The sequence below is a fragment of the Orbicella faveolata genome, unplaced genomic scaffold (genome assembly GCF_042242905.1).
Source record: "Orbicella faveolata isolate gen_17 unplaced genomic scaffold, um_ofav_v1 contig_34, whole genome shotgun sequence".
NCBI classification, from domain to species: Eukaryota; Metazoa; Cnidaria; class Anthozoa; order Scleractinia; family Merulinidae; genus Orbicella; species Orbicella faveolata.
In genome coordinates, this window is record NW_028301563.1 from 26,010,069 (window position 1) to 26,036,969 (window position 26,901).

Genomic DNA, 26,901 nt, shown 5'->3' on the forward strand with positions numbered 1-26,901 from the left:
AAGAGAGCGACAACTGATTCTGACACTGATAAAGGAACCACTACTACCGGAGTACGACCACGTCCGGGAGCCTAAACTGATTCTTCATATAGGAAAGATTAACATTAATCAAACTCTGAGAACACTTTAAGTTTTGATATTTCTTTATTAATTAACACTTTGAAACATTCTTACAATGTGTGAAGGGAGCCGTGTAACGTCTTCTCAGTCGTGTATATTGCGTAACGCATCCCGTCATGCCTTAGTTTTAGATACGGGACTCTGAGTTAGAGCTCCTTGTGCTAAGGAGAATGTTTCGACACGCCCTTTATTCGAAACGTGTTTGTAGCTTCGTTACCAGTTTAGTTTCACATGAAGTCCCTTTCAAGTACGTTTCTTTACAGTCTTTGGCAGTCCTTTGGTGAGATATCTTGTTATCTTCGATATGTAAACCGAAAGTCATCATAACTTTGTTGCTGAATAAACGCATTGGATTGTTAGACCTATTACTCCGTAAGCTGCGTTACAGCATCCCGTTTCACACGGAAAGGCGCCCTCTACAGCATTTGACCGTCACCTAGAGTAAATCTTTGATACTGGGTATCCATATTATGGTCAATTGAGACCTGTCAAAACAAGATATCCGCTGACCGCTTTCACGTGACCATATTGTAATCTCAAATTTAGAGTCCATCGAGGTACTGCTTTTCGATTAATCCGCAGGCTCACGTTTCCCCCCTCCCCCTCCCCCAGACATTACTGGCAGCCCAACAGGGATAAAGAATACTATGAACATTAACATGCAAAAAAAGGATATTAAACAAGAATCACAAAAAGAAATAAAACAAAACATGATCTGTATATTTCTATAATATCTGTAACTTGTGTAACTAGTACTGCTTTTATAGCGAAGCCTCCATTGCTAATACCTGTTTTAAACAAACAAAAAAAGCATAATAAACCCAACGCGATGCAAAACACTTTTATCTCCGTTCATTGTCATGAAAGCGGTGCTTAGTCTGTTCTTGCTTTCTTCCTTTTTTGCAGGCTGATGGAGAATCGAACTGCTAGAATGTTAAAGTTCGAAAAACGATGTACAATATACCTGTTAGTATCCGGAAATAACCTTTTTGACGTAAATTTTTGTTGAGAAGATTTAAGTCAACATTTTATCTGTATTTAAATTGTATTCAGTTTGCTACAAGCATCGAAGCGAAAAATTCTGAGTCCACAGCGGTAATCGATATCATGACCATACGCATCAGATGTTCTTTTCGGAATAACTTTACAATCTTTCAGTTCAATATTTTTTTGTTGATTAATGGTGCTTTCCAAAAACTTAAAGGCAAACTTCAAATTTGTTAAGCCAGAAACCCGGCGGCAGCGTGTGGATACTGCAAAACTAAGGGAACCCCAGGTGTGAAAGTTACAAGCCAGTTCCCAATCCCCTATTAGCTTTTCATCGTGGCAAGATTGTCACGAAGGGAACGACAATCGTGATGAAAAAAAAAAAGAAACTTCGATTTAGAGTGATTGAATTGGCACAAAAAAGCCTAGCCTGCGTAGCAGGTGTGAAATGGGGAAAGAGGGCGGCTGGGAGAAAGGAAGAACGCCTGCTATAACAACTCTCTTGTGATTATTTCTGCGTTCGCTGGCGAACGCAAAATTCCCATTGGATAATACTCACTGAGTATTATTAACAGCAAATGTTTACAGAAATCAAAAATAGTTTGGTAAGGCTTAAAAATTAGAATCTGCCTTACTGTTTCATATACGTAAGTCTTAGTAAAAGTACAAATGCTATGTAGTTTTTCTTCAAATGTCTTGGTATTTCAGAGTAAAACGACATCGATTACACGTCCAGACATCAATCTAAGGAGTTCTAACTAGGCCGACAATCGACCATTTTGAATCGGTTCGCAAGTCACAACTATAAAGCGCAGAAACGTTGTAATACAACCAACTTAATGCAGAACTATTCCTTGTCCAAAAAAAGCACAATTTCAAGAATATTACATTAATCTGATTAGTAAGCGGTAAACAAAACCAAAGTGTTCTACAACGATGAGTTAGTCAGTCGGTGAAAAGAATTGTTATTTTGATCATGACCATGTGCCGTGTCTTGGAATTCCAAAGGATTTTAGATTTTAATTATACTACTAAGATAGGTTTTTCAATATATGTAAAGTTTAGTTTGGGCAAATGATTAGGAACCCGTCAAAAAATTATTCAAATCATACACAAAAGCATTAAAAACACCCTAGCGGTCGAATGCGTGACCAAAAATACTACCATTGTTTTTGTCATTAAATCACTTCAATTCAAAATATCACGGGATTATCAGCATCACTTAAGCATAAAACAACATAAATATGTTCAACTTAGCTCGGATATCGTGTCTTGACTGTCAAACAAGATTCTTAACGTGAAATTTCAACGGTGTTCCATTAGGTTTGCATAGCCTGTACGCATTCGTCTGGTGAATTTGAATCCCCAAAATCGCTCAGTAACACCAAGTTCCTATGCAGATGCTCTTACGTTTTCCGTTGTGCTGTTCGGTATAATCATTCAACCTACTTTCAGGGAGAAATCCCAGTAATTAGCAACAACAAATAAGCCGCCATCTTCGATCGCTCCGCGTCTTTTGTCCAGCCAAAGTCTTCGCACACAGGGTAGTGGTGGGGTTGGGGTTATTGCCGAAAGAAAAAGCATTAGAATTTTTCCGATATCTCGATGTTAGTTTAAACTCAGGGCCTCTTTTCTTAGGTAACGCGATAAAACACTACACACTAACCAGGTCTTTCTGGCTTAAAATTCAAACAAAGTAAAGTAACTCTGTTAAAAGCTCTGAAATCACGATCCTCACCCCCATGTAAAAATGATGTCGTAACGTACAATCGGCGCATCTTCACTTTCAAACGAGTTCAAAATGGCAACCCGAAAGTCACATATTAAATAACGCTTTAGCAGTTACTACTGGCTGAATAAAACGATACAAATGACACAGATAGATGATACATACAACAGTACATATATGAGCTTGGCAGTAAGTGTTTTTTTTTTTCTAAGTGGGATATGATTACTGACGAGAACGCCGCTGAAGCTATCATCAGTTTGCAAGATTCAGGATATTACAAACCGAAGAAGTTGAACATGTTATTATCACTATGTTTATGTTATTTATAGCTTAGTAATGCTGACGTCTCGAACTGAAGTAATATGCCAATACAGCGATGATAGTTCTGGTCACGCATTTGATTGCCACTGGCGTGATTTTGTGTCTTTTGTGAACGATTTTGAATACTTTTTTTTGACGAGTGCCTAATCTTTTGCCCAAACTAAACTTTACATATATTGCAAGACCTATCCTAGAATAGTTGGAATCTAAAATCTTTTGGAATTCCTAGATATGGGACGTGGTCAAAATGTTTACAGCCAAATAATGAATTAGATTAATCCAATGTTATTGAAATTGTGCTTTTTGGACAAAGAATAGTTTTGCAATAAGTTGGTTGTATTAATTTTTTGCGCACAACAGTCGAGAAATGCGAATGGAATAAAAATGGGTGATTTTCAGCCCTTTTGGGACTCGCTAAATTGAGTCTGAAGGTTAGATCAAAAATGTCGTTTTTCTCGGAAAAATAAAACTACTGCCTCTTTGCCCTCTTGCTAGGTACCAGCTAAATGCAAAGACGGGCGAATCTGAGTTTTCTAACCTTGGCGAAGAAATTTGCTTTTGTTTGATTTTTGTGAACATTTCTTCTTCATTGTCAGTTGCACAAATTCATCAAAACCGGACAACAATAGTGAACGAAGATGCATTAGCAAGGGCATTGCGAGATGTTAATCTCGTCAGCGTGATAAAATTTACGTTAAAACCCGAGAAAGAATCGGTCGTGACTGCTCTTTTAGCTGGAGGAGCTAATTCTAGCACTTGTGCCTACGGGAAACGGGGAAAAATAGTTTGATTTATTAAATGTTTGTTCTTGATAAGAAGTGAACGGAAATGCGTCGAATATTCGTTATTGCGCCTTTGAAAGTTATCTTTGATACACCAGCTGCGGGAGATGGAATCATTGGGGTTTCCTACTGTCGATTACTCCAATTTTCCGATGTTTTTAGCCAATGCGTGTTTAAAATACCGGCTTCCACTTCCGGCCTTGCAGTTCGTAACCAAAGCAGTTGTAGCATTGCTTGAAGTTGCAGCCGTCTTAATAACACTCCACAATACTACAGCATTTATGGAGCATCTGTCTGCCTCTAGATTGTGTCAGGACCCTCCATCCTAACCTAACGAGCTGGTAGACTGCTATAACATTACACTAGCTAAACTTCTAGATCGATATGCTCCTCTTAAGACCAGAACTGTGACAGTTAGGCCTCAAGTGCCTTGGTACTCGGATGAAATCGGCGAAGCCAAGAGAGAGCGTAGGCCACCGAAAGAATATTTAGGTCTAATGGGACCACCGCTGATCTGGACTCATTTAAAAGACACAAAAATTATGTCACGCATGTGCTAAAAGAAGCTAAATCAGCTTTTCTCGCTGAATTCATTGATCAAAATGCTGATCATCAAGGAAAGTTATTCCGAGCTGCGAAAGACTTTTAGTGAAAAAGAACACACTATGCTTTTCAGACTTTGCGGATAACTCAGCGCTTACAAATGACTTGGGGACGTACTTTGTGCAAAATGTTTCTCAACTACGAGATGAGCTTGATCAGTGTGCTGTCCCGGATGATAATGGTACCAATAGCGAATCGACAACTCCATTATTCATTGAAACATTTGCGCCACTGACCAAAGACGATGTGTTGAGGCTTATCGTGAACTCTAAATCTACATCTTGCTGTCTTGATCCCATCCCCACACCTCTACTAAAGTCCTCCATTGAGCCTCTTATTCCAGTGATTACGAAAATAATAAACATCTGGTTGGATTCAGGAATTTTTCCTGTAAGCTGGAAAGAGGGTGTGGTTATACCTCTGCTAAAGAAATTTGGCCTTCATTCAGTGTTTTTAAAAGAACTTGCCTCCCGTGAGCAATTTGGCCGACATCTGTAAGCTTTCAGAGCGTGCTGTATTTAATCAGACATACGACCACATCGTCCGGTTACCCCAATCAGGTCTTTACACGCTGTTGCAATCTGCATATCGTCGGCACCACAGTATGGAGACAGCGTTATATAGTCAAGGTCGCTAATGATGTTCTTTTAAATACGAACTCGCAGCGCGTTACGCTACTTGCCCTGTTAGATTTAAGTGCCACATTAGACACAGTGGATCATGCAATTTTACTCAGACGCTTGAACACAAGCTTTGGTATACGCAGGAAGGCTCTAGAGTGGTTTTCGTCATACTTGTTGGGGCGTAGCCTGTGTACTTTGTTCGATGGAGATAAATCAGATAGCTCCGATTTGCGCTTCGGTGTTTCACAGGGAAGCTGTCTAGATCCGCTTCTTTTTGTGGTTTACGCAAGCGCACCTACCTGACGCTCATTGCTTCGCTGATGACACTCAACTCTACTTGTATTTTAAGCCCAACAGTCCGACGGATCAGGCAGAGGCGGTGGCGCCATGGAAAGATGCATTAGTGACTGAACAAAATGGATGTACCAGGACAAACTAAAAAATTAATGATGGTAAGACTGAATTTCTTATTGTCGGATCTCGAAAACAACTGTTGAAAATTGACCCTTATACAGTCCGTGTACAAGGGTAGACCTGCCAATTGATTGTGGTAAGCCCACCAGGGAAGAAATCAGGAAGGACATCAAACAACTGAAGAATGGCAAGGCAGCAGGCACAGATGAGATTCCAGCGGAAGCACTCAAGGTAGATCCAGAGATGCTTGCTGAGATGCTCTATGGATTGTTTGAGAAAATCTGGGAAGAAGAAGAGATCCCTTCAGAATGGAAGGAAGGACTCCTGATCAAGATCCCCAAGAAAGGAGACCTTGGCCTGTGTTCAAATTATAGAGGGATCACACTCCTGTCTGTGCCAGGGAAAGTACTGAACAGAGTCATCTTGGAAAGGTTGAAAGGGCCGGTAGATCTCAACGTCCGGGATCAGCAAGCCGGCTTCAGGCCAGGCAGGTCATGTACCGACCAGATCACAACACTGCGAATTATAGTGGAACAATCAATTGAATGGAACTCCCTCCTTTACGTAAATTTTGTCGACTACGAGAAGGCTTTCGATAGCCTAGACAGGGAGACATTATGGAAGCTGCTCCGACATTATGGTGTACCTATGAAGTTCGTCAATCTGATTCGGAACTCTTATGAGGGTTTGTCTTGCAGAGTGGTTCACGAGGGGCAACTGACAGAGAAGTTTGAGGTTAGGACCGGGATGAGGCAGGGATGCATGCTGTCACCCTTTCTGTTTATCTTGGCCATAGATTGGATCATGAGAGCTGTCACAAACCAGAAAAGAAACGGGATCCAGTGGACCTTGTGGTCGCAGTTGGACGACCTGGACTTTGCGGACGATCTAGCGCTTCTGTCACACAATCATCAGCAGATGCAGGAAAAAAAACATCGGACCTGCATCGCACCTCAATGCAAGTAGGACTGACGCTCAATAAACAGAAGACAAAGATCATGAGGATCAATGCAGTCGCTGACGAGCCAGTCAAAACTGAAGGGGAGGAACTGGAGGAAGTTGAGTCTTTTACCTATTTAGGCAGTGTAATGGACAAAAGTGGGGGAACAGACGCAGATGTGAAAACTAGGATCGGCAAGGCACGATCAGCATTTCACATGCTAAACAAGGTCTGGTGCTCCAGAGAAATCGGTACATCCACCAAGGTACGTTTGTTTAACTCAAACGTTAAGTCTTTATTGTTGTTTGGAGCAGAAACATGGCGGACAACCAAGGCATCGATGAAGAAGATCCAGACCTTTATTAATCAGTGCTTACGTAGAATCCTAAGAATCCATTGGCCAGAGACTATCAGCAATGAGAACCTATGGGCAAGGACGCAGCAAACTCCAGTGGAAGAGGACATTCGACGAAGGAGATGGAGCTGGCTTAGCCATACGCTTCGCAAACCACCTAGTAGCATTGGCCGTCAAGCCCTGAACTGGAACCCCCAAGGTCAAAGAAAGAGAGGGAGACCACGGAACACCTGGCGGCGGGAGCTTGAAAAGGACATTAAAAGGACTGGACACACATGGAAACATCTTGAAAGGATAGCTCAGGACAGAGGAGACTCGAGAGTTGTTATTGGTGGCCTATGCACCGGGAGGGGTAAAGGGCCAAACAAACACAGTCCGTGTTGGCACAACAGACATTAAGCCCGTGTCTGATGTGCGCAATCTTGACTCCTGGTTTGACTCTAATTTCTCCATATCTACCCATATTTCAAGTCTTGTAGCACAGCATATTTTTGGCTCCACAATATAAGCAAATAAGTAAATTTTAAGCTATAAATAAATTAGAAATGGTTCTGCAAGCTTTTGTCACAAGCAGAATTGACTATTGTAATGGACTTCCTTGTGGACTTGTGAAATAACTAAACTGCAGGGAGTATAGAACGCAGCAGCTAAGTTAAAAACATCGAGCCGCAAATATGGCCATATTAAGCCTGTTTTGCAAGAACTACACTGATTGCCTGTTAAGTATAGAATATATTTTATAATTTTACTTTTACTTTTAAGAGCAGCTTCGCCTAAATATCAACTAGAGTTGGAAATAGCGAAAAAATCGAAATTCTTCAAACTCGCCCAGAATGAAGCCTTACGGGCACTAGTTACAAAAATATTGTTTTAAGTTTGATAAATCAAAAATTATTTTTCTGCGCAATTTTTTCGTTTCGATGCCCCAAATCGGCCAAAATCGATCGCAAATGAGCGGCATATTCAGAGGCTCGTAAACTCAAAAGTAAAAATCTTCATAACAAACCGATTGCACGTTGTATTCAATACCTCCCTCCAGAGCATCGTGAGATAATCTACAAGGAGTATATCGCAACAAAAATAAGGGAAAAAAAGGTTTTGGGTTGGGACAAGGTACACGAGCATATTTCAAAACTTCCTTTCTGTCGACACATGCAGCAGATTGTACCAAGGATAATATGCTTTGAATATCCGGACTGCTATTTCGAGGGTTGTTGTTTCCCCTGTTTCGAAAGGGAGGGAACTGTTCATAAAACATCGCAAAGCCGGCCGATGTAGCTAACAGAAGCTAGACCTGAGTACAAGGATTTTTTAAAAGTATGCTCCTGGTATGGTTATGATTGGCATGAGTGGTTCCGTTTTGGCAGGGAGCGTTAGTGAAAAAGGCGGTCGTTTACAAGTAAAAAACCTCATCGCCATCAAAAGAATCCGCCTCAAGCATACCAGAAACGACCTCGCGAGTAATATCACGAACATTTTTTTGCCACTCAGGTGTGAAATATTCGTGGGCGAGAAACGCAACCAAGTGGAAGCAGACAATCATGTTTTTATAATATGCAGATAAAACCGTCCGTTTCCAAAAGTCAGTTCCAAGCGGGGGGACCTGTTATTTTTTTATCAGTTCAGCTTCAAGTCTGCCCCGGATGTCTTTCTCCAGTTTCTTAACATCGGCCTCAGTAAGCTTTCCCTTTGACGGTTGGCGAAGCATCTTTGCTCGGACTTGTCCCTTGAGTGCGTCATACCGTTGAAACTCGGAAAGGATGGTGTCAAAGTCGTGGGAAGACACTTCGTTGTTATTGAAAGCTTTGGAGAGCAATCTGTTGATTGAATCCCGCTTGGCAACAGCGAGCGTGGTAATCTCTTGGTGTTTTTTTTATTTTCGAATCGAGTTTTTTGCTGGCGATTATCAGTCCCGACGAAACGAGAGCCAAACACCTCCCAGCGCCGCCTAAAGGAACTGTTGCCGGCAGGCCAACCACAGACAGAGCAGAGCCAAAACTAGCGCTGGAAAACGCTGCAGAAAGAACACTGGAGACGGCGGCACTAGAATTAACGAACTTTCTCGTTTGTATTTTTTAGCAACGAGGTGATAGTGGCCGACCTCAGCGTCCAAAGTGTTGGAAATCTCGTTGATCTTTTGCAAGCGGAAATTTTCAGAAGGCGCCGAAAGTACTGGGCAGAGAGGCTCGGCAGGCGGCGCGCTTGGAGTTAACACATTTGCAGAAGACATTGTATATAAAGAAATTTAATTTAACTCTAATTCAAAAAGAAGAAATCAAAGAGTTCGTCTTTTTCATCTTTGACGCTAATGGTGATGCTTTTTATAAACTCGTCTGTAGAGCAGTCTCGCAAAACCTGTTGCGGAGAACCCTGGTAGCTTACCTTTTCGAAAGGCCTCCCCTTAACATCAAACAGGGCTAAGACATCTGACTTTTTGCCGTTGAACAGATTCCGTTCTGTGTCGATCAAATCACAATGAATAAAATATGTCGTTGGAGATGTAAGCCTTTTTACGAAGGTTATAGGCTGCAACTTTCGCCCAATACCAAGCAAATTGGCTAAATCGCGATCAAGTTCAATAGGTTTTGCTCCAGCCCCAAAATTTCTGATTACAAGCTGGCCAACAGGTTGGTTTATTGCTGTTTGCAAATCTTTATATTGATATTTGTCGAACAGACCGTCTAATTCTTTTGCCAATCTTTCTAAACTATAATGCCCTGTGAGTAATTTACTAACTGATAAAGCTCTATCTTTGTCTTTATCTCCCAAGGTGGCTGAACCTTCCTTTTTTAAAGTGTCCCAGCTGTTGAATAAACTACAAGATATAAGTTTCATGAAATGTACTTTCGGTATCGGCTCTTCAAAATAGATAGTCCCTCCGTTCTCTTGCGTGACAGTACTGAGAACAACCATTTTTATATTTAACAAACAAAATTGTGTTTAAATACAATGGCGAATTTGTGGAAAGATCCTGAGTTTGTGAAAAAAGCGGATGCCGCGAAGAAAAAGGCGTGGACAAACTTTTTAAACCACTTTCCAAAAGCGGACAAAAGCCGGTTCGTTTCGCAAGAAAGCATCGACGATAAAAACAACGCAACCGCAGAGGTGTTTTTCAAAGAAAGCGAAGGCTCGTTTCAAAGCGTCTTTGGATCAGACAGAAAATATTGGAGTGTGGAACTGAAACAAGCGCTAGGTTTCGGAGACAGCGGGGGTTTTCCATATCAATTGTCGCCACTTGGTTCAAAATTTTCCTTCCCATCCCCGCGGACCCTTTCGGCGGCAGAGCGCCAAGCTTGAAGAAAATATTCAACGCCGAAATCCAAATCTACGTCACGCCTGACCAATATTCCGAGAAATATTTCAAAAAACCAAACTCAGGCACACTTCTGCAGCCAAATCAAAACACTGGTTAGGAGGGCCTGACATGAAATATTGGTCGCAAACAGCTCTACTTAAATCTCTCTCCGCAGATAAGAGCTTTTTGTGTCTTCCACGTGTATTTCACGGTCAGGCGCATTTTGTACCAGCTAGGAGGTATTCAGAGCATAAGCGCTTTGCCCGGAGACCCGACGTTCAGCCAAATGAATAATCATTATGACATTGCTTCGTACAAAAAGCTATGCGACGAGTTCGGTATAGACCCCTCGAGCGATTTTCGCTTCACACACGGGGCAAAACACGGTCTTGGAAGTGTATACATTGGCGTGACAGGGCACGGGCCCTTGAAAACAGGAACCGCTTATCCAGGAGGGTTCTATAAATTCAGTGATGAAGGCGGTGCGGCAAGCAAAGGAAATCTGCTTTCTTTCATTGAACCTAATGCTGCTTCTTATGCTCAAGCGGACTGGTTCGCGCCAAACACAGCATCCGGTTTGACGCAGGTGGGCTTGTCGAGAATCAACCAGTCACTCGAGGGTTTCGTTTACTGCATCCTGGGCGCGCAAGTGAACGTCCGCAGCAGCATTCTAGGCTCTGGCGGCCGAGCAAAAGAAGCCCAAAGCGAGTTTCTTGTTCTGGTGGAAGACGCGATCAGACAGCCCGACCTGGCCAAGAGCGTGCAAAGGTACCAGCTCGCGGTGGATCAAGCGAAGGTCAGGCTCAATCTTGCTGTAGCCCCCATGGCCTGGCTTATGCCCGGGCAAATGATAATCAACACCGAAAGCACAATAGGTTACAACAACAAGCTGAAACAGGCGGTCTCCGGGATGAAACTTGGGGTGAACAACGAGGTAAATCCCGACACAAAAAAAGCTGCGCTCAAACTAATGGCAGGCGGCCCGTAAAAAATTAACCCACCCAATAGCCATCCTTCAAACCGGATACACAAAGCCTTAACAGCCGAATCAAGGAAATCAGCTTCGGTCGAAACTCAACAAGCGCCACCAACGGCGCAAAAAATAGACCCCAAGGCTCCAGATAAAACGCCCCAACACGAAATAAACAAAACAGCGGTAATTGTCGGTGTAGTTGGATTATCGGCTTTGCTGTTCATGGCTTGGCGGTAAAGTTAACGCCGCTTATTAAGATATTTTTCGAACAAAAAGGCCACCGCGGCAAGAATAAGCAGCCAGGTGTGCTCGACCAGAAACCCGATGGCTTGGCCCGCAGCTTTGAATGGAAAGTTCACAATCGAGCCAATCAGCCCGGGCAGAATAGAAGCAAGTCTCGCGCCAATATCTTTTAGGTCTTTCCCCAAAGCCTTGCCGGTGGCTTTCAAACCTCGGGTGAGGGCTCCGATGACAGCTCCGACTGTGGCCCACGCGGCAAGATGAACAGCGGTCAAGGTCACACCATTTTTTTTTTCCCTTTCCGCAATCTGAGTTTGCAAATGCGCGAATTCCTGGTTTCTTTCTGCCACTCTGCCTTCTGCGGCTTCCTTGTGGGAGGGCGAGGCGTTCTCATCTTGGATGATCGCCTGGTCTTACTCGTTTTGGCGCTGCAGCTCGCTTTCCTGCTCTTTTAGGTCGTCCAACGGTTTTGTTTGGTTTAGCCTTTCTTCCATGGCGTTTGTTTCACTTTCTTTTGCAGCGAGGCTGGTACTGAGTCTGCCAACCTTGGCTTGTACCTTTTCTCTGTTTCTTGCTTGTTTTGTAAGCGAGGCCAATTTTTTTTTCTTGTTTTCAAGATCGGTCTAATAGTTCTCTTGCTGTAGTCTCAGCCTACGAAGCTCTGCTTCACTTTCAAGATTCGAACATTGTTGATCCTGAATGGCATCAATCTGAGCATTAGTTTTCTCGATTTTACATCTCAGAGCTTCCACTTCTTTCTTTTCTTCTTCTCTTTGCGAGACGAGTGTTTCCGCCTGTTGTAGTTGGTTTTCAGCTTCTGTCAGTCTTTGGTGTTGTTCTCTGAGGGTGTCGCGGTCTTCAGCTATGATATCTGCAGCATTCGGCCCAAGTTGATCTTTGAAGCTGTCTAAAAATTTTTTCGTGAAGCCTGTCCAGTCATCTTTCATAATCTTGTACTCACCTCCTTTCTTACATATTGCAACAATTTTACCCTTGTTTTTTTCCGGTGGTGCCTTTCAAAGCTGCAAATTTTTCAGTGGAAAATTTGGGGAATACTGCTTTTAACCGGTCTAAAACATTTTTCCGTTCCGAATCTGTTTCAATCAAAGGGGTATCTTCCCCCATAAATGATGTCTCGGCATAAGAAGTGTCAGGCAGGCCGGACTGCTGGTGCTGCGTAGTATGCATTTCCGTTTGTTCACCCACGTGGTAGGGGGCGCCAGGTTGGTAGGGAGTGGATGCCGCGCCTGGCTGAAAAGGTTGGGTTCTCTCAACCTCTTGTTCCTCATCATCGTCATCATCGTAGTCAACACGATTGTTAAGGTCCGGGTCTTCGTAACCAAATTCGCCACCGCCTGTCGCCATAGCAATAATATATTTCAATTATGTTATTTTTAAATTAGAAAATAATCGCCGGTTTATTACACGAAATGTCAGTGCCAGAGAACCTTCGCCCAACGTACAACGAAAAGACATTACACGCCATGCAGGCTGAGTGCGCGGTCAAGCGAATCACCTTTTACCGCTCCGAAGCCAATCCCGGGGATAAGCTGTATGTTTCCGTACCCAAGCTGAACAAGAACGAGGTTCTGGTGCCGGGCTCGCTAGCGCTTCGCTTTGACATCGACCTTTCTGGAGGGCACGCCAACAACTTCCTTGTCCAGAACGTCACACGGGCGCTTGTTGACAGGCTGGTCGTGAAGTTTGCAGGCACTATCCTGCAAGACACGGTTGGCTATGACATCTACAAAACTTTCGAAGACCTTTTCCTTTCGCAGGAAAAGCGAGACGGCATGCTCCGCGAAGGGATTCAGAGCGATGATCTATGCAAGATCCGCTCAGGCGCGGCAGACAAGAAAACCTCGGGCGTCGACGCTGAAAACAAGCTTAACGAGGTTTACGGAAAAAAGTACCGGATCAGGCCTGACCATCAGATCATTACCGACCACGGTGTTTTCTACCCCCAGGCCATTTACAACGAACTCACGTTCGATGTAAAACTCGCTGAAGCTATACATGTGGTCAGAGGCTCCGACACAACCCAGCTGAAATACAAGCTGACCAACATCCAGCTCGAGTACGAAATTATCCGCAGCAAAACTCTGGCAGACGAGGCGCGCAGCGTTTACTCCAGCGGCAAAGAGTTCACTTACGACCACATGATGCATGACAAAGAGGTGTCTTTCAAAAAAGGCACTGACAAGAGGATCAACATCAAAGTCAACGCCCAAAGAAGTCACTAAAAGCCCTCCTCCTCCTGTTTGTAGAGCCGTATACTGCGGGCGACAGAGATTCAGAAAAATTCATCTTCCCGGATCTGACGAAAGTCGGCGTCATGGTCAACGGCTCGCCCAACATGCTTTTCAACGACGGCATCGAAGGCAAGGACATGTGGGAAGAGGCCAGCCGCTTCTTTGTGAAAGAGGAAAATAAAACCAAGCCCATGAATGCGACAAAATTTTACACCGATGATAATTTCGGGCTTGTGATGGACATGCGCACCATGGCGGATCAGTCGATGCACGGCAGCGGCAAGCGCATTGTGAACAGTACAGACGGGGTCCAGCTGGAAATTGAGCGGAAAGCCGAAGGCTCAGGCGACGTGAAATGCCATGTATTCGTAATCTCCGATTCCCAGTTCAACATTATGGACAGACAGCTGGAATCTGTACAGTTTTAATATGAACATGGACCCAAGCAAGATACCCTTCAACGCTCTCATTGTGGGGCCCACTAATTCAGGCAAATCAAGGTTTGTGGTGGACCAGATCTACGGCCCTTCCCGCTTCTAGTTCGACTACATCGTTCTCATCTGCCCAACATTCGCGCACAACAAGACCTACCACCGAATTGGTGAAAACGATCCAAGAATGGATGTGATAGTTTGCGAGCAGCACGACGTGGAAAAATGGTTGAAGCTCGTGAGACGGCTTTCCATGGGCACCAACACGCTCATAATCCTCGACGACTGCGCAGCCTCCAAAGATGTGAAAGGGCGCACAGGCGAGCTGGTGAATCTCGCCTTTTCTGCTCGACATATGGGCATCGGCGTTTGGGTGCTGACCCAGAAGATGACCGGCATAACAGCTTCCTTCCGGGAGAACGTGGCGACGATCGTTCTCTTTTACACTCCCTCGGCCAAGACCACGAAAGCCATCTTCGATGATTACGCCGGCGAACTCTCCCCGGATGAGTTCAAAGGGTTGGTTTCAAAGCTGAAAGAGCGAAAGTTCTCTTATCTTGTGTTCGCGCTTCGCCACGCCTACGGTGTGAAGTTATTTGAAAAAAAATGAAAGTTTAATATAACCTTGAACAATGGCTGAAGAAGAGGCCGCCGCGTTAGCAGAAGTTATGAACCTTCTTCAAACCGAGCCCGATCAGCCGAGTGGTCCAGCAGGTGGCATAGTTCCAACCGCCCCCGGACCTGACATTTCTGCTCTTCGTGAGCAGCTTGCCGTGCTGGTATCCACAGGAAAAGCTAAGACGCCATCGGAGTGCAGTTAACCCACGAGCAGGTTAAGCGACTGAGCGACAAAGATGTCGAGAAATATACCAAACGCTACGAGACGTACGTGGGGTCAAAGACAACAGAAAGCCTGATCGACAGCTTCATTTTTCTTGTATCCAAAGTGGTCGGAATGACCGTCAACATCAAAGACATCGACGCTTACCAAAAAGAACTCAGAAACGACTACATCATAAACAAAGAGCTCTCCAATCTGGCCGGCAACCTTGCTTTGAAGTGCGGCCGGTTTCTTGCTGCGGCCAACGCGGCGCTGATCACAACAAAACATGTTGATTTTAACTCGCATTTGGAGAGAAAGGCCGAAGTAAAATCGGATGAGCAATCCTCAACAACCGCTGAGAGATTGCAGAAAAATCCTGAGTGAATTCGTAAGCATTATTATATTTGCACAGCATGTCTACCGAACAATCCGAGAGAACACCTACCGTCACGGCGCATACGCAGGGCGAGACCCAGGCAGCACCTGCCGTCGATGTCACACAGAGAGCGACAACTCCGACTGCAACAACGTCAACGCAGCGCGTAAAAAATCCCAAGCGTGTGGCCGCTGGAAAAATGGTTTCTGAAAGAACGCGGCTGGCACGGGAACAACAGAAGAAATTAGCAGAGGCTTATCTCGCGGAAAATAAGGCGAAAGCCGCCACAGCTGCTCCTGAACCAGCCCGACTACAGAAGGCGAAAGCCCAAAGTGCAGCGGAGAAAAGAATACCAGCCTCAGCACCACCTAATGGCTTGCTGTTGGCAGCTTAGTCGTTTCACCGGTCGGGATTTATTACAAACGGGAAGAGCTCAAAACCGCGTTCACCAAAAAAACGCCTGAGCCCGCGCGTGTTGAGCCAGAACCTGCTCGAGCGACACAGCCAAAAGAGTGAAAAAAAATGATTTAAACTTTTCCGAGTGGAGTATATTCAACATGTTCAGAGTTGACTTTCCCCAGATTCTCGTCAATTCAGCCGCGATTATTGGTATCTGGTTCCTATATTTCAACAGCAGCAAGGTTGCTGAAACAACCATTGATCTTTTGAAAGAACCATTTATTGATAATGACGCAGAAGAAGAAATTGTAAGAAGAATGGTAGAAGGGAAGGAAGAAGAAGAAGCCGTGGGAAAGACAGATTAATTTTGTTTTAACTTTTGTTATTTTCTTATATCAACCGCTATCATGTCAGACAACAAGCTTCTTAAGACCATCATGGACGCCGCTACTCTCACTGGCTTAGCCGCTGCCATGGGCTGGGCCACAAAAAAGGTTGTAAAAGAGAATTTTACTTCTGATCCCAGCAGCAGTGCGATGAATTACATGAAGTTCACCGCCGTCTTGGCGGGCAGCATTGCTCTCAAAAAGTACCTCGAGGACCAAAAAATCCTTCCCACCAGCGTCTGAAATTAATGTTTTAAAAAAAAGACTCTGATATATATCACCATGGCAATTGCTGTAACCGCCGATGTTCACGAGGCTTTTTCGAGAGCCGAGCGAGAAAAGAGCTACGATGAAGCTGCAAGGAGTTTCTAGAGGTTTTCGATTAAGTAATTCTCAACCGCAAAAAACAATTTTTCGACAGGGTTGTTTCAAAAATGCGTATAAAAAATAAAGAGTCTTTTAAAAAGGTCCACGACAAATTCGTCGAGGCGTATCTAAATGCAAAAGAAAAACACAAGATCGAACCAAAAAAACTTCTCGACTGGGTTGCGACCAACTTGCAAACCTGCTGAAGACAAGAAGAACCTCGAACAGCGTCTGAAATTAATGATTTAAAAAAAAAGACTGCTATATAGCACCATGGCGAGCATCGCGATTATGGTTGGCGGCGCTGTGTTGAACGCCACGACTTTTATCGGAGGCAATTATCTGGCGAGGGCGCTTGGCGGGGGTGACAAAGCTGCACTTGAAGAAAAAAAGCGCCATGACAAAGCTCTCGAGGCGTACCAAGCGGCTTACGCCTAATACACGCGCGACCGCACCAAACTTCTCCACTGGATTGCGACCAACGCGCAAATAAAGGCGAAGTCCAAGCAGAACTTCACACTGACTATGCCTTCAAACTCTACAACCAGGCGCATCCTGACGAACGAATGATACCCCCCAAAGAGCCCAAGTTCTCAGATTTCTATCAGCCAAGCGAGCAGCAGAAAAATGGTGAGCTCACGTTTGTGGGTGCCGGCGCGCTCGCTCTGGGCTACGCAGCCTTCCGAATAATTTAAACTTTTTTACGCCTTACTTATAGTAACACTAGGGACGCCAAACTTGCAAAGATATGCTACGGCCCCAGGGGCTACTGGAAAGGAATCACCGCGATCAAAAAATTAGCCGAGGCCGCCAAGGTACCTGAAGAAACCGCAAAAAAGTGGCTGATCAGGCAAGCGCTCTGGCAGATATTCCTTCCCGCGCCGAGGCGAATTCCTCGGCCGAAATTCGACGTTCCCACACCTAATAAGGTCCATCAGGCGGACCTTCTTTTTCTGCCGCACGACAAACTGCCCCGCGGGCGCAAAGTTTTCAAATACGCGCTGGCCGTTGTCGACGTGGCCAGCCGCTACAAAGAGGCCGAACCCCTGATGAGGTCGCCCAGGCCTTTCAAGCCTCAAATGCTGCAGGTTGACCCAGGGCGCGAATTCATGGGCCCTGTCACACAAGACATGGACAAGCACAAAACATATATCCGGCGCGGGCGCGTTTACATTCAGCGTGATTAGGCCATTGTTGAACGTTTCAACCGCACCCTGGCTGAGCGCTTATTCGAGCACCAGTACGCCGTTGAAATGCGACTCCCTGAGGGACAGCGGTCCACTGCCTGGGTGAAAAGACTTCCTGAAGTTGTTTCGGCTTTGAACAACGGGGTCACAAGCCTTATCAGTAAGAAACCAGCAGTTGCCATCAAGGAAAAAGACGTTTATTAAAGGCCGTCGACATCTTATTCAAGGCCTGTTGGAAAAAGCGAAAAAATACTCCCCCACCCCCCCCCCCCCCTTGTCCAAGTTCGTTATCTCTACCAGCCCGGAGAGCTTGAAGGCGGTGTAAAAAGAGCCACGGATCCAATCTGGTCTTTGAAAGTTTACAGCATTGAAAGACCTTTCTCCAAACCTGATCAACCCGTTCTCTACTATCTGCGCGACGGTCCCAAGAGCGGCTTCGTGCGTGAAGAACTCCTGGTTGTCCCTCCAAACACCACTCTTCTTCCGGCTACGTGAACTAAAGGTGAAATTCGATTGGTTCGGTGTGTATGCCGTCGGGCAGCACCCACCACTTGTCGTAATACGCGCTCAGCCCCAGCTTCTGCTGCTCGTAAGTTACCATTTGCCTGTCCCACATCCTGAAACCTCTGTTGGTTGCCATATCTTTGCTGCCTTCCAACGCTGCCTTAAAACGCTGCCACGTGATCTCGTTCTGCTTCTTCGACATCCTCTTCGTGCTAAACTTCTGTTTTTCGCCCCCTGCTTCGTCGACGAAATAACACTTCGAGCAGAGTGCGATCATCCGGCTGCCCTCGCACTCAAGCTTGAAGAGACCTGGGGTTCGCCCGCTCCACTTGTCCCAAGCCAGCCACTGATTTTTTTATGCCTCGAATTCTGTCTTCAGCTCCGGCCGAACAATGTCCCCGAGCCGCTCACCGGAGATTGCCATGTAGTTACTGTCCGTGTCCATCTAGATCAGCTCGAAATCTCTTCTGTCGATATATTTGTCGAGAAAGTCGTAATAGAGCTCCAGCATCCGCAGCTTTGCCAGCTGATAGACAGCGATTCCAACCTGAAACGGCCCTCTGATTGTGATCCGAGGCTTCCGGCTTTCCAACTCATGCGCCTGCCCAACCTCTTCAAGATCAGAGAAATACGCGCTTCGCAAGGCTCTGTCGACTACCTTCTCGTCTTTGGTGTAAATGGTGTTTGTTTGCCGCTCCAAAGCTTCAATGAGCTTCCCGTACGCACTGTTTCCCAGAAATTTGAACACTTCAGCTAGAAGCGCCTTGCTTTTATCCACGTCTCCTGTCCGGCGCGCCTCCGTCACCTGCTCCACGAACTAGGGAAAGATCTTGGCCGGTTGGTAGTCGATTGTTCTGTAAACCTTCGTGACTACCGCCCAGTGATTCACGTACCAAAGCAGCAGAGGGGCGAAAACTAGCATCCGTTCTGCAGACAGCGCCCCCACAAGTTTTTTTTCCGTCTCCGCGCTTTCTGCCGGTTCGAGCTAAGTAATCGGCCATATGTTTCGGCACAGCTTCGGCAGGCACCTTTTTGTTATAAAAGAAAGGACACATCTCCTCAAACTTTGGACGCAAGCGCTCTGGAATCTCGATGTCGACTTCGGCAAATCAAAACCAGCTTCCTTCTTTGAGCCTGTGCGTTAGTGCAGGAGCCGCCTCCACTTGGAACTTGCAGCTGTAGTCCACGACCCTTTCCTTCCCGCAAGGCATTTCTCTGAGCATCGTCGAAAGGTAAAGTCCGTTGGCTTCGAGACCAACGATTTTTTTGCAAAGACGCGGTTCTGATATTCGATGAGACCTTATCCCTGTAACGCCAACTTCATGGTACCTTGTCAAAACCAGGCTCGGCCCCCCGACAACAGCTTCTTTCAGCATCTCATAAGCTTCTTTGCCCGGGCTGTAAAGCTCTGCGTCACGCTCAACCGCTCCCTGGAGCAAGTAATGCAAACTCACGCCTGGGATGCTGACAGCGTCTTTCAGAATGTCGATCCCCTTCTCAGTGTAGAAGTTTCTCATTTTTTTCCAGAGCCTCAAGGCCGGGGGCCACATCGAGATTTTTGTAGTAACGCAGCCAGTCTGCGAAGGTCCGCATGCCCTTTTCTTTGAACAAACGCTGACACCCCTCCCATTTATCCCGCGTGAGAACGTACCCGCCCTTTAGCTTCGAATACTACTCGTATTTTGGGAGCCCAGGGTAATCAAGCTTTTCGGGGGTGTCAAACCATTCGTATGGAAAGCAGGATTTCACTGTCTTGCATTCGTAGGCTTTCACCCATTTCTCGTAGCTCGTCCCCGGCCCAAGGTAATTGATGATATCGAGGAAGCGGAATCCCCAGGTGAGCAAGAACATGGTTTTGTTCCCGTTTTTTGCCACTCTGACTTTGGGTGATGTTTCGGCAAGGCGGCCTGCGAAGTGGTTTTTGATCAGATTCAGGTCGTAACTTCCTGAGTTGAACCCTAAGACAGGAACCTGGTTGCACCATCCATCGATTTTTTGTCGCTGCGCTTTTGGCAGCAGGTGCACGTCTTCTAGCACAAACTCCGCTCGCACCTGGGCCCGGATGTTTTTTCCGCGTCTCTCCAGCTCTTCCATAAATTTTCGGACCAACTCCTCGGGGTCTCTTTCACAGATGTGGGTGGGCTCTCTTTTGAACGTGTCGCCAACGTTCACCGAAATTGGCACGTGCGCGTTTTCTATCGTGAGCGCGGGCGTTGGCTCCTTTCGATGATTATTATCGCCGTACGCCTCGAAATCGTACAAGATCGCGTGCGGGTAAGTTTTCGTTTCCGTCCTGGGCGGATCACCGTCAATTTTTCCAACTTCGCACGCCCAGGCCTCGATAACTTGGTAGCCGACATTCCGCAGAAACCTTGTGCGTTTCATTGGGGTTTAGTACCTATCTTCGCGCGTATCGTCGTTTCGGTAAATGGTTTTGTCGCGATCGTGCGGGAAACATTTTCGACACCCGTGCCAGTGGCAGCCGTGGTATTGAAATACAGTCTTCGTTGCGTGGTGGTACCCATCGACAGGCGCGCGCTCAATCCAACGCTCGTCACCATGCCCGCACATTGCGTGGTGGATGTGGATTTTCCGCCGCTTGGCCTCTCGCCCAAGTCACAGAAGCGATTGTTTGGAAGCGCTGTGTTTTGGGTAGAAAGCTTTCTCGAAAGCTGTCTGCGAGGCTTCGACCCTTACACCCGGGCAATCGATTACCGTTTTTCCTGTACTGCAGGTTTGGAAATGGCGTTGGGGATTGCATGCTTTTGTGAATCTCTTTCTGCAATGAGTGCATGCATAATTTTTGGCTAACCTGGCAATATCTTTGATGACGAACGCGTGACCTTCATAGATCCCGATTGTCAGATTGTTTGTCAGCTTGGGATTCGTGTTTCTTCTGAGATGCCATACCACGTAGACACGTATTCCGAACCAAGCTGAGACAGCGGTGCCCTGATTCAGATGGGCTTCAACCTTGTCCAATTCATCTAGAGACGTTTTTGGGCAGTCTACATCCGCTGTTTTGAGTTTGTAGAAACTCTTGGCAAGGCTTTGGGCTTCTTTTGTGCTTCGATCCGCACGCGCTCCTCTGTGCACCGCGATGCAACGCCATAGACACAGGTTGTCTTTATAGGTATCCAGAGCCACAATTGGTCCTCCCCTCCCCCGCGCAAGGTTGCGCAGCCAGGCAGGTAACGGTCCTGTTCCCACCAACGGCTGCCTGTCAATCACAACCTTCAGGTCAACGTTAAAAAAGCTTTCAAACACCCACTTTGTATTCGGCCTTGTAACACCTTCAAGCTCAAGGCGTCTTTTTTCCTGGCGGTTAAGCCATTCTTCCGCCTTTGCCAGGCTGTTAATCCAAGGTGAGCCATGGTTTGTGTAGTGCAGAATTACCGTTTCATTTTCATCCTCATCTTCAACTTCAAGGTTGCGCAACTGATACGAGAAAACATGCCTTAGGGAAAACGCCGTGCTTACGTTTTCCCGTATCTTCTCCATAAAGTTTCTTGTTAGGGCTTTTTCCAGACCTCTGATGAAGCGCCATCGAATGTAACGCCGCCCTTTACTCTCCTCCCCCTCATGTCTTGCATCCTCGTACAGGTCCAGGATCTCGTTCTGGTAGTCTGTCACTGTTCGGATGTTCTGCGCAGGGAAAGGGTCGTACTCCCTCAGAAGCTCTTGATTTTTTCTCACCTTTCTTTGCCGGGAAGGGGGTCTTGGTTGGTAAGGTTTTGGAAGTAAAGGTTTTTGCAAACGCTTCTCCGTTTCTTGGGAAATAGGTTCATCCAGCACGTTCTGAACAATCTTTCTAACGGCTGGCTCGTTTTCTGCAAGTAATTGCTCTAAATACTGCAACGCGGCTGGATCGATTTTTGCAAACTCTTCTTTCAGAATTTCTCCAAACCTTTGGTCAACGGAAGCCATGGTGTCTTGCGGTATAATTGGAAGCCTCATTTCTCTAATTGTGTCGACTTCAGCTCGAGCAGAACGAGCTCGAAATCTTTCTTCGCTTTTTTACGCTTCCACATTAGCCGCTGATTTACAGTTTTCCCTCCGCAGCCCCTGCATAACCGGTAGTCGCACTGCACCCCGACCCCGCAGACCCGACATGGGGCCGGCATTCTCGTCCCTTTCTTTAGCTGGTAGTTGTGCTGCTTGCAAAAGGTCCCCACACACCACTTTCCGCAGCTTTCTTTCCGGCCACGCATCAGCCACGCACACTTGTTTGTTGCTCGAATCATCGCTTAGGTTCGGACGGTATAACAGCGGGCTCGTTTGTTTCTAATTGGAATTCCTTTGTTGTAAGTAGTATAGAGGGTGTTTAATGAATACTGTTTTAAAGAGGGACCCAGCATTTCCCCGTTTTACAGCCCCCCTTCTTCAACCGAAGCGAGCTTGCGAGCTTCGGATTTAAAGCTGGGGGATGTAAAACGAGGAAATACTCCTCCCTCTGCGAAACGGTATTCATTAAACTCCCTCTATACTACTACGCCATTCATTCCGCTTAAATTTCTGGTAGACTTTCTGGTAAAACCCTAGCTAAGTATCGAGACTGGAGAATACCCGTTCCTCTGTAAGACCTCCTAATATTTCTCCGACTGTTGGCTAGTACTAGTATCTCAACGAACTGCTTGGTTAAGCTTTGCGTGGTCAACGGATATACGTCACGTCCTGGCCTTGTATCTTGAGATTGAAATTACATTCTTGGTAGGATGGAACGGTTTGAGAATGGAAGCTGGTTCTGCTCCGGATGTTTTGAAACAAGTGGATGTGGTAGCCCCTCTAACAAATGGGGGACAAAAGTTAGTTTAAGTTTCGAGAACTTGGTTTACCATATGCATGTTATCAGGTGACATGTTTGGCGCGCATGTTATCAGGTGCAGCTCCACATATGATAGGGAAATGCCCCATAATATTGCATTTGTTAAACACTTCCAAAACACTTCTGAAGATCGTCTGAACTCTTTCGAAGATTTTCGAGTATCACCTGAATATTTTCGAAGATTTCCGAATGGTGTCAATGATTTCCGAAGAGTTGCGAAGATCTTCCGATAATTTCCATCATTAATTTCCACCATTTTTGGAGGGTTTACTAAAACGTTCAGAAATGTCATAAGATTTGTGGATGGGCACCGAGGGGACTGTCAGCTCCCTCAGTAATCAACTAATATATAGGCAATTGCTGAAATGGCCTATTTTTAGTGCGGAGCATCGTTGGACGGAGGACTATTGGGATTAGAATATTGAGAAAGGAAATTGAAGCGAAATCCTAGTTCCTGATCGAAAACGCCGCCTTTAGATGTCAGTATTTCCCTCTGATGGACACAATATGACAGCATACTAAAACTTAAGGCGGTAACAGAAATCTGTTTAATTTTTCATTGTTAACTTTCCAATGTTAACTTTGATTAATTAACTTCGTGTAGAGGTAGCTAAAGGCGTATATGAACTCCATTGCAGGCTAGGTGAGGCAAGTGGTCCTTTGAAAATACTAAGAGATTACCTCTTTCCCACTCCCCAGAGATTTCTTTGGTACCTATTTGGTTTTGTTCATTGCATATTCTAGAAGGTAGGGGAAAGGTACTTTTTTGATCGCATCGAAACCAACATGGCGTTGTGTGTCGTGGTTAGAAAAGGGAAAAAATTATGCACTTACAACCACAAAACAAACTTTAAAGAGTTCGAAATGGTAAGGAATAAGCAGGAATAAGACTCGGCCGGAGGTAAAGAGAGCGGTAATGGCTTAGAAACAACGATATCGTCCACCGGGTTGCAAGAAGGTCGGAATCAAAACAAAACCGCGCTACTGATGACTGCGGTTAAGTATAAAGTGGCCATTCTCGTCTATGGTATGGAAATATCGCTAGTTCAACCGAATGTCTCGCTTATTAAAGTAGCGTTCTCGTCTGGAGGAATTGTTTTGGAGTTCTCAACAATGGAAAACAGCACGCATTTGGACAGAAATACAAGTTTGCTTTTGGAGGACGCTTACTGAATGCTTCATGGACACGATCTTTACGTCGCTCGCCTATTTATTATTACGCAGCGTTATAGCTATTAGACCGAGCTGCTGCTGTTAAGTGAGGCTTGTTGACTTCGCACTTTCCGTTCGGAACATCTCGTATTAAACGGCCGTCGCTAAAACCAAGAACATGGAACACCCCGGAACAGCGAATAATTGTAATAATTTTGAGAAAATATGTAAAATTGGATTTTCCAAAATATAATAAACGCGTATCAGCTCGAAATATGAAAAGATATTTTGGGGAGTAGTGAAGTCGGTAGGAGAGGTGTAGGGAGCGTTGGATATTCATTCAACTGACCACAATGAGTTCAGGCTCTTCTTCTTTCCCGTCAATTGCGTCACGTGCCTTTACAGCACTCTGCTTTTCAACACATGCACAAAGATGGACGATTCGGACGATGAATGCGAGGTAATTCATCGCGTTTCCTTTGTTAATCCCTGATCTGTTCAACATCTGAGGTGTTCTTCTGAGCATCATGCAGTTGTTAAGTCAGTAGCAATAGTTTTGTCACTGTTCCGTTTTAAGGTTGCAATTATCATCGCCAGATTTCGCGCAATCCGCCAGGAACGCCTGGCACTGTGACATACCGAGTGCCGACTCGGCCTTTCCGAAAGCCCGATTAACAAGCAAATTATTATTAGTAAATCACCAGAGCTCGAGCACTGCGAACTAGTTTAGACAAGAAACTCAATCCCGAAGAGTGTCTATTTCTATTTCGTGGAGACACTATCTCTTTATGAGAAAGCGTGCAGACGCATATCTTTGAATTGACGTAATGAATTGAATAAAGAAATCACACTCGTGTTGCCATATTTCTTTCGGTCTGATGAAAGAGTTGGTTTCTATGGAAAACGAAATGTGGAAATAAGGGACAGTCACGTGATCAAACTGATGGCGAACGACAGGAAGGAATGGATTAGTCTATTCAGTTGCGAGCCCTCACTCATTGCAGTGATTTTTATTTTTCTTTGTTATTTTGTTCTTTTTTGCTATGTTTTTGTTTTTGTTTTATTTTTTAATATTCAGAGCTGACACCAGTTTATTTTTGTCTAATTTAATTTTTGAAAATTTAAATTTACGTATTTTTCTCATAATTATTATAATTATTCGATGTTCTGGGATGTTCCGGAATGTTCTATGTTCCTGGTTTTATCGTTAAACCTGTCATTAAAAAGTAATTACAAAATTATTCTCGTTCAATTTGGAATAAATAAACAATTATAATTTTTTCAAGACTACAAATTGCACTCGACCTAAGTGTTTCCATAGTTTTAGTAAGTTGGGAAAAATTTACTCGTGCTGATTTATTCTAAATTCTACTTGAAATGAGGTAATAACGCGCAGCCATAAATACTGCAAAGTTTGACTTTAAATTACACTCGCCTCTACGCAATGGTGTCAGTGTTGCAAGAAGTTTTAAATTTCAGTCTCGCTGAGTATTTATTGCTAACTCATACCAGAGGATCTATAATGTGGAGCACTTAGATGTTGTTTCTTTTAATCCACGAGAGCAAAATTATTTTTCTAGGAGTCCAGTCAGTTCCGATGCAGAAGCTATTTACGTCAAAGAAGACGATTTCGTGTATAAGGCCGCTCTCATGGCTTCTGGATTCAGCCAATACAACAACACAGCATTTACACCATGTCCCTTAGGAACAGTTACAAATCTTTCAACTAAGGGAGTTGACGGATGTCAAAATTGCCCGCCAGGTAACTTCTATCTTCTCTTCTCAATCCAGTGAGGAGAGATAAAGTGCCACTTATCTTAGAATCTATTTTTATGTCAGTTTTTGTTTCAAGGGTCAGAAATTGAGCTTAAATGCCTTGATGTTTCCCAAAGAAAGAGAAACTTCATTATCTCGAAACCCTATAAGAAGAAGCAATAGTTGTTATACTAAACTAGAGGTTACAGTACAGCCGAATACAGTAGAATATAATAGAATATTACATTTTATAGTGTTTAGCATAGCATAGTATTTTTTCATGACTGCGCGATATTTAGGCACGTGCAACCCTTAAATGACTCAAATTTACGTCACATTATGTTACACAAGTTACCTGTAACTTGAGGGGCTTCGCTCATGACTTCGTCATCCCTAGACCACTCTCTAAGGCCGGAAAACGTAGCCTGCACTATGGAGATGCTACACTATGTAAAAGCCTTCCAACTACAACCAAAACCCAGACCACTCTTACTGGCTATAAAGAATTCCTGCCGACATAGCAATCACTACTTGTTATAATTTTAATGATGTTTTACTTAGAACTTAATAGCTTTTCTTATAAATATGGAACGTAGTAGTACTACTTTTAGTATTACTAATACTAATTCTAATACTGGTTTTGTTGCATTTGGTCGTTTTAAGTGGCCTTTTTTGCGAAGAGCTCTTGCTCAGTTTTACCTCCAGGACCTGTCTGCACTTGACGAATTCTCGGTCCTTCGCTATGGATATTTTGTTGTCATTTTGTTTGAAGTGTCTGTCGACGGCAGCTAAGATAACCCTTAGGCTGTCCGGCTCATATTCGGAGCCATCGCTCTTGCGAATTTCGGAAAAGAATCGAGAGAGACATTCGTCCAGTTGTTTAGCTTCGTATTTGACAATTTTGTCGTAAGGCCCTTGCACGTTTTAGTAGTTTTGACTGTGTTTTGGTTCACTGCTTTTTCGGCGAGCTTTTGTATTTCCTCGCAGGAAATTTAAGGGAATCTTGCCGCCATTTTTTTGAAAACAAAAGCAAAAACATAATTGTGTTCAGTGTTGTCATGGT

The 26,901-nt window shown here is 44.8% G+C and overlaps 3 pseudogenes; 2 read left to right on the plus strand and 1 right to left on the minus strand.

Moving 5' to 3' along the window:
- Window positions 1-11,394: 11,394 nt before the first annotated feature.
- Window positions 11,395-12,747, minus strand: LOC149105468 (uncharacterized; annotated as a pseudogene).
- A 60-nt stretch (window positions 12,748-12,807) lies between these two features.
- On the plus strand, window positions 12,808-15,089 carry LOC149105469 (uncharacterized; annotated as a pseudogene).
- Window positions 15,090-15,159: 70 nt separating this feature from the next.
- Window positions 15,160-15,954, plus strand: LOC149105470 (uncharacterized; annotated as a pseudogene).
- Window positions 15,955-26,901: the final 10,947 nt, after the last annotated feature.